The sequence below is a fragment of the Papio anubis genome, chromosome 9 (genome assembly GCF_008728515.1).
Source record: "Papio anubis isolate 15944 chromosome 9, Panubis1.0, whole genome shotgun sequence".
Taxonomy (NCBI): domain Eukaryota; kingdom Metazoa; phylum Chordata; class Mammalia; order Primates; family Cercopithecidae; genus Papio; species Papio anubis.
Window position 1 is genome coordinate 73,894,834 of NC_044984.1, and position 8,761 is coordinate 73,903,594.

Consider the following 8,761-nt stretch of genomic DNA (forward strand, 5'->3'; position numbering starts at 1 on the left):
AATCTTAAGACTATCTGATCACTGTTCTTTTCTACTTTTCCTCAATTAATATTTAGTTTAAAATTTAAGATTTTGTGTATTTTGTTCTAGGGGTTGGGACTATAAAGCTATACACATATATAAAATTCCTCCTTAGCCTAGGCAACATGGCAAAACCCTATCTCAATAACAAAAAAAAAAAATACAAAAATTAGCTGGGCATGGTGGTGTGCATCTGTAGTCCCAGTCACTTGGGAGGTTGAGGTAGGAGGATAGCTTAGGCCCCAGAGGCAGAGGTTGTAGTGAGCCAAGATGGTACCACTGCACTCTAGCCTGGGGCAACAGAGCCAGAAACTGTTCAAAAAAAAAAAATCCTCCTTATGATTCAAGAGATTCCTCCATAGTCCTCAATCTTTGATTTTGCTGTAAGAACAGATCATCTGCCCCATTTGGCTTAAAAACAAAAATTAAACACATAATACAAACATGAGACTACAAATACATTAGACTTCCAATAAACAGAACAAAAATGTTCAGTTTAGTTACAGCATGTCATTTGGTGAACAGAAAATTAGAAAAATGATTTTAGTCCCCATTACAGCATTATTTAACTAGAAAACTTTGGGTAAATTTCTCAAATTCTGTGCCTCAGTTTGTATACACTATTAAATGGGGATAAAAAAATCGTCCTTCAAATGTTATAACAAGTACAAAATCATTAAATCTAAAATTGGTATATATTTCCTAGTTCTACTGGTATAAGAATTCTGAAAAAAGAGAAGAAAAGTTCATTTCCAGTTTCGTCTCACGCAATAGTTAACATACAAGGTAGTTTTTTTTTTTTAAGTTTGTTTAGTATCTAGAATATTGTGTACACATTCATTAAATTCCTTAAATTCTTTTAACTGATACCCTTTGGACCCTGAATCCAAAATTATGTAGCCATTTTCCCTATTACACAAATAGACTGGTTTGCACAGGTTACACAGTATGTTAATGGCAGAATCAAAGGTCAAAATGTCTGATCGATATCCTAACCATGCTAGGATCATCCACCGCTAACAAGACAGAACTGTGACAGTCTCTTTAACGTCAGCAGAATTCTCTAAGCTGAGCCTTATTTTAGCTATCAGTTTCCTTCAGTTCCCATGCTGAATTTTATCAGATCTGCTTCTTTCTCTTTCTCTATTCATGCCTAATAAGCAAAGAAATAAAAAATAAAAGCTATAAAAAGCAGAGCACAGCATCTGGATAATCCACAAACCAGAAAAACCTGACTGACAAATAAGAGTTAACTAAATGGATTTTTTGTGGGTTTGTTTTTTTTGAGACAGGGTCTCACTCTGTTGCCCAAGCTGAGGGCAGGCACACAATCACAGATCACTGCAGCCTCAAACTCCTGGGCTCAGCTGATCCTCCCACCTCAGCCTCTTGAGTAGCTGGGTCTACAGGCATGCACCATCACACCAGTCTGATGTTTTGTTTTGCTTTGTAGAGACACTTCTTGCTATTTTGTCAAGGCTGGTTTTAAACTCCTGGCCTCAAGTGATCCTCCTGCCTGGCCCTCCCAAAGTGCTGGGATTACAGTCGTGAGCTACTGTGCCTGGCTGGATTTCTTTTCTACAGTTTAGAAACTGAATCTTCTTCAATCACATAATGAGTCTCAGGATATAATAGCAAGATAAAATGTGAGTTTGTGATTAAATTTTATTTTCATGAATTTTTTTGCATAGCCAGAATCACAAAACAAAAATGAGGAAATGCTTAAGTTGATTTACAAAAAGTGAAAGAAAAAACACAACTGTGGGAACTCCATCACCAAAACAGTAAAAAAAAAAAAAAAAATTCTCAAAAACCTTTCAGAAAAGGTAGTCTAGACACCCAAAGAAATTCATAAATTGACTGGCTGGAGAAGATCTGTTGAAAATATATACATAGAACTTACAAATTAAGAAGTAACATATGGAGTAGGTAGCCAAAGCGTATGTGGAAATAGTAGCAATAGTTCTGCATTTACCATGTGATTTATACTGGGCAATGCATTTTTTAAATCTATTATTTTACTTAATCCTTACAAATGCTAGATTGTTAAGAAGTCCTGCTAGTCCTTAAGGGAAATAATCTCTCCTTATTCTGTACTTGTTTACGTTATATCTATACTCTAAACGTAAACTTATCGAAGACAAAAACAATGTGATTCATGTTAGTCCTGCCTTAGGCATCTACAGTTGCCTGCCCAATAAATAAACTAGTAGAGTTTAAATGAGTAATTTTCAAACTTTGGGTGCATAAGAACCTTGAGTAGATCCTATTAAGAGGGCAAAGCTCTATAACCCACACCCCAAAAAATGACTCAGTATATCTGAGTTTGATCTAGTGCTTATGTGAAATATTCAACAAACACTTACTAAATACTTTATGCAGTAGGTATTATTAACTCCACTTTACAGACAAGGAAACAAAGCCTTCAGTAAATAAAGTAACTTGCTAAAAGTCATAAAACTTAGATAAGAGTCAGCACAAGTACAATAGACAAGATCTCTCACTCATTCATTCCTATATTCACTTATTCAACAGGTATTTGAATACCTCCTATAGCCTTTTGCAAGGGAAATGCATTCAGATAACAAAAATCAATTATTTCTGTACTATTAGCTGACAGTCCTGAAAAGCTACCCTCTACCAATGTAGTACTGGAATATACATCAAAAGGGATGCAAATCAAGAGGCAAGAAAAAAGGGACGTTCTAGTTTTATTTCTAGAGATAGCAGCAACTATTTTAGAAACAGCTGTTTCCTTTGGACACTAAATTTTTTTCAATGGGGAATATTTTAAAAGGTGCTTTTTCTAGGCCTGGCACAGGCTCAAAACGCCTGTAATCCTAACAGTCTGGGAGGCCAAGGTGGATGGATTGCTTGAGCTCAGGCGTTCAACACCAGCCTGGGCAACAAGGTGAAGACTCAACTCTACAAAAAATACAAAATTAGCCTGGCATGTTGGCATGAGCCTGTAGTCCCAGCTACTTGTGGGGGCTGAGGAAGGAAGATCACTTGAGCCTGGGAGGTCAAGGCTGCAGTGAGCTATTGCGCCAGTGCACTCCCACTTGGGTGACAATTTAAGTAAGACCCTGTCTCAAAAAAAGTGCTTTTTAAGTATCTTTTTCTGTTTAATGTCTTGGTTGTCTTTTCACTGTTCAGAAAATTCATCTACCTCTTTAAATCTGTATTATCTTTGGTAATCCCTATCAATCTATATTAAAAGTCCCCAATATTTTTATTAATAGTTAAAAAGATTCTGTTTCCTTTTTCTGTTTAATATCACTTATGGAAAAAATAGTTCCTACTATGTCTGAATTTTTTTTTTTTTTAGACAGGGTCTCACTCTGTCACCCAGGCTGCAGTGCAGTGACACAATCTCCGCTCACTGCCACCTCTACCTCCCAGGCTCAAGCAATACTCCCACCTCAGCCTCCCGAGTAGCTGGGACCACAGACATGTACCACAATGCCCAGCTAATTTTTTGTATTTTTTGTAGAGATGGCATTTCCCCATGCTGCCCAGGCTGATGTCAAACTTCTGGGCTCAAGTGATCCGCCTGTGTTGGCCTCTCAAAATGCTGGGATTGATTATAGGTGTGCACCACCCTGCCTGGTCCTGAATTTAGAGATGAAACTTTATTTCTTATATTCCACAAATTTCACATCATCACAAGTAAATATCCCACGTTTATGCTGAGCAGAGTACTGACCTACTTACTAGAGTGTATTTATCAGATATGTAGAGTCTAAGAATGGTAAGTATAAGATCCAACATATTTAAGGAAAAAATACAGCATGAAGAAATTGTCCCGTATGTAAAATTTCAAATTAATACATATAATTGGACAAATAAAATATCCACTTCCCAGTTAAATTCTTTTTCTAGGTCATAAAATAAACATTACTTTCAAACTTGTGCAATTCAGCAGAAAAAATGTTTTGTTCTAGACCCTTTCAAGTGCCCCTGTGACCTTCTCCCGCAATGATTAAAAAAAAAGCCCTATTGCCAACACCTATACTTGCTGCCTTAAAGTATGTGTATCCAAATCAATAAAAAATGCTTCTTGTTGTACAGGAACAGGGGCAGGTCAGTAGACAAACTTCCTGCTTTGGTATGCTTCCTGTTTTCTGCTATCAGGACATACCTGTAAGTAGTAATCAGGATCACTGACAAAACAAATTGAGAAGTAGAGAAAGAAACTGACTTGTTGCCAACCCACCTGAATTCAAGCTAATTCTTCCTGTTTATTTAGTTCCTGTTTCAGCTTGGTTAATGACACTTCCCTGGAATGTATTTGTTTAGGAGTCCAAGCAGAGCCATTTCTTACTAGGAAAACAGGCCCAGAGTGAACCAGAGATTTGAGAGGAAAAGAAACCTAACTGGGAAACATTTTAAGCTTTTCAAGTAAACTAACTCAAGAAACTCTCTCTAAAAGATGTTTTCCTTTACCCAAGATTTTGTTCAATGTTCCTTCAGTAGCTACAATTTACCAGGGACTGTAGAGATTACATCTGTGTCAACATTTCTGCATTCTTTTTTAGAACAGAGTTCTGATTTACTTCAATTGGGTTTCTAAGGGACATAGAGTTTTCCTAGAAAAGCAGAAACTTATGACCAGAAGACAATTTTGTTAATAGTCCAGAAGCTTCCTTATTTTTTAACTTTCAGGAAAGACAACCATTATAATCTTCTCAACTTCATTACTGATATAACCATATTATCTATGAAAATGCATTGTATCACACAATTTATATGCATTATCTCATTTGTTCTTCACAATGACCCAACCAAGTTAGGCACTATTTTGTCCTTGCTGTAGAAAAGGAAACTGTAAAGCAACTTGCCCTATGTGACACAGCTAGTAGTGGTAGAGCCAGGATTTGAATTCAAGTAGGTCTAACTTGGAAGCTAGTGCTCAAGTGGGTCTGATTTGGAAGCCATCACTTCATTAGGTGGTGCTTGTACAGACAGCCTTAAATGCAGCACTCAGATGTAATAACCATGGTTCAGTCAGATGTTCAATGCATTTTTCTAAATATTTCTATGATTGAAACCAATCTTTCCATCTCAATTCCTTCAAAGCTTGCCTTAAATACTAGATCCTAAAGAAGTCCCTCCTAGTCCTTTAAGGAACGAATTAATATCTCTCCTTTGCTTGTGCACATTCTATTCTCCATACGTAAGCTTTTTTGAGAATGGAACGAGGCCGATTTCCTATGCACTCCTGGTGCTTCTCATACAGAAGTAAAAGGACGGTATCATAGTTACAGAAACAGGCCTCCAACTGTTGTTTGTAATACTGAATTCATATCATGTTCTAAAGAGGCAAAATAAATAAGCGTTAATTTCTACTCTGCTCAAAATATAGTTTTTATAACTTCCTATACCACATAGCTTCATAGTATTTTGTAATCCCTAGTCTTTCTTCTACACACACCCGTGCTGCAGACTAATTTTATTAGTGGTTAGATACCTCAATTTTCAGGTACTGGCAAATATCTGATTTAACTTATATCATCATGTGATCTCAAGTAAATAAAATATCTCCCTCAGCCTTATTTCCCCATCTACAAATAGATTGATCAACTTCTAAAAAGTCAGGAAGATGTTATAAATTCATTTGAGGCCAAATAAAAGACTTCTCAAGTATCCTAAGGATGGAATTTAAGTTGTTTTAAGAGCTTTTAAAAATCAATGTATAAAAGGCTAAATAAATACTATTCTAAGTTAATAAATGAGCTAGGTACAGTAAATCCCCCAAACTGGATCTAATTCCCCCACATGTTCTCAAATGAAAGAAATATTCACATAAGAATCACAACAAAAGAATAAAATGTTGGCCGGCACGGTGGCTCACACCTGTAATCCCAGCACTCTGGGAGGCCGAAGTGGGTGGATCACCTGAGGTCAGGAGTTCATGACCAGCCTGGCCAACATGGTGAAACCCCATCTCTACTTAAAAATACGAAAAATTAGTTGGGCATGGTGGTGCTCACTTGTAATCCCAGCTACTCTGGAGGCTGAGGCAGGAGAATCGCTTGAACCTGGGAGGTGGAGATTGCAAGTGAGCCAAGATCGCGCCACTGCACTCCAGCACTCCAGGCTGGGTGACAGAGCGTGTCCGGAGCTGCACGCCCCGGCCATAGCGAATGATAATTGACGATTAAAAACGCCTGAGCTTTATTCATTTCCACCTTACACCTCCTCCCTATCTTTGCCTTTTCCCCTGTATTAATACCTCATAAAAGATGGCGCTCTTCCTGCTTCTTCTTCACCTATTTTTCCCGCGCCCGCGAAAATTGCTACCTGACAGCGCAGGCGCCACATGACGTTCGACCAGAGAAACCAATACCTACTTGGTCACACCCTCCGTGATGAGATCATCTCTGCCTCTGGCCCAACCCCTTCCCCTCCAAGTGTATATAAGGAACTGCATTACCGCCATTAAAGAGAGGGACTTGATCAGAGCAGTGTCTTGTCTTCATTTCTCGTATCTCTTGTTCCCCAAATTCCCACCCCCTCTTCCAGGGCCTGCAGTGACGATCCCGCAGGCCGGGATAAGAGCGAGACTCCATCTCAAAAAAAAAAAAAAAAAAAAGTGTCTTGACCATTCAGTTCCCCCCTCCTGCCACCAAAACAGTAAAAGGATGATTATTCCAACCATAATGGGAGTGTTTCTCAAGTAACTAGATACAAAGAGCTTGTCAAGTACACTGCACTTTCACCTCAGTTGCAGATCTCAGAAGGAAAAACACAGGAATAAATAGATTTAATTGTGGGTGACTTTGGGAATTTTATGAGCTATAGGAACCCAAGATATTTGGAAATCCATTATAAAATTAAGAACAGAAACTGAGTGTAAATAATTACAAATGCTTTAGAGGATCAAAATGTATGAGAAAATGTGGGATTCTGACTGCCCACCATGCACCTAATAGCACTGACCATTAAGGACATGACTTCTGGGCAAAAATAAAATGCATGTATAGGGGGCGGGCTTCAAGATGGCTGACTAGAAGCATTTCACGCTCGCCTCCTCCAGTTACAAGAACCAAAAATAGGCCAGGTGTGGTGGCTCATGCCTGTAATCCCAGCACTTTGGGAGGCCAAGGGGGGCAGATCATGAGGTCAGGAGTTTGAGGCCAGCCTGGCCAACACAGTGAAACCCCGTCTCTACTAAAAATACAAAAATTAGCTGGGCATGGTGGCATGCACCTGTAGTCCCAGCTACTCGGGAGGCTGAGGCAGAACTGCTTAAACCCGTGAGGCAGAGGTTATGGTGAGCCGAGATCGCACTACTGCACTCCAGCCTGGACAACACAGCGAGACTGTCTCCAAAAAAAAAAAAGGAACCAAAATAATGTATAAACAATCATGCTTCAAACACTATCCAAAAGAGAACACTAGAATTAAACAGAAAAGTGTCATGAGATACCAAAAGCACAAAAGGAGAGGGAAGAAAGGCAGTCTGTTTGGCTGGGAGCCATGGGTGACTTCCCAGTGTGGGGCGAGGTAAGTGAGAGACTTTTAGAAGTACACATCTCCACCATGGAATTATGCATTCCTGACCACAGTAGAACCCCTTGATCCTCCCTATCCTTGAAACTAATAGGGAGCTGCCAAGAGACCATGGGACAGAACTGCTGTCTCACATACCTTCTGAATCCTAAGTGGCTACAGCAAGGCATCATTTTCAAACCTGGCCTTCGGCAGACTGCACTCTGTGCTGGATCCAAGCAGCACCGGTACTGATGAAACAGGGAACCTCAGACTGTCATTGCTGGGACTGGGGCACAAACTTGAGAGCACTCCTGTTGGCAGGGCTGAGCAGCCAGTGAGGTATGAGCTGCAGCTGCCAGTCCTGTGACCTTCTAGGACTGGGCCATGAGATGGATGCACAGTCTCTACCTGCTAACCCAGGTTGTGGCCACTGGAGCCAGCTTCGCCCTCTCCAGCTGCTACCACTCATCATATAAGCATTCTGCCTGGGACCTGATATCACCTGATTCCAATCCAGTTCACCAAAGCTGGTGCCGACTCTCACCACTGGGGGACTTCAGCAAAAGCCCACCCAGCCTGATTTCACCTCTACACCCCAACGAGAGAGAGGACACTGCTCAGGACCCAGAAAATCGTTCTGCCACTGCTACTGCCGTTGTCCACACAATGCTGAATGCTCAGGGGCCTGAAAATATGCCCACCTGCCTAGTTCATTGCTGCCACTACTGGAATACAAACAAGCCATCTGAAAAACCAAGAATCAGCCCACTGGTGACTGCCAACACAAGTGACAGTGTATGCCACCCTGGCACACAAAGACAGCCATAGGAAGCCTACTGCTGCTACCACTAGGGCCTGAAAACTGGCTTGACATCCCAGTCTCCAGCACACAGCTTTGCCACAGCCTTCACTAAAAACAGTACACTAACCCACAGAGGAAATCACAGATACTACTAATGCTGTTTATAGCTGAAGAAATAACACAGAGAGAACACTACTGCATACACCCAAAATCAAAGCCAAACTGCCCTACACAACCAACACCACAGATATGTCTTAAGGAAAAAGTTCTCCCCCACAAAAGTAAATCCAGGCCAGGTGCAGTGGCTCACCCTTGGAATCCCACCACTTTGGGAGGCCAAGACAAACAGATCACCTGAGGTCAGGAGTTCAAGACCAGCCTGGCCAACATGGTGAAACCCCGTCTCTACTAAAAATACAAAAATTTGCCAGGCGTGGTGGT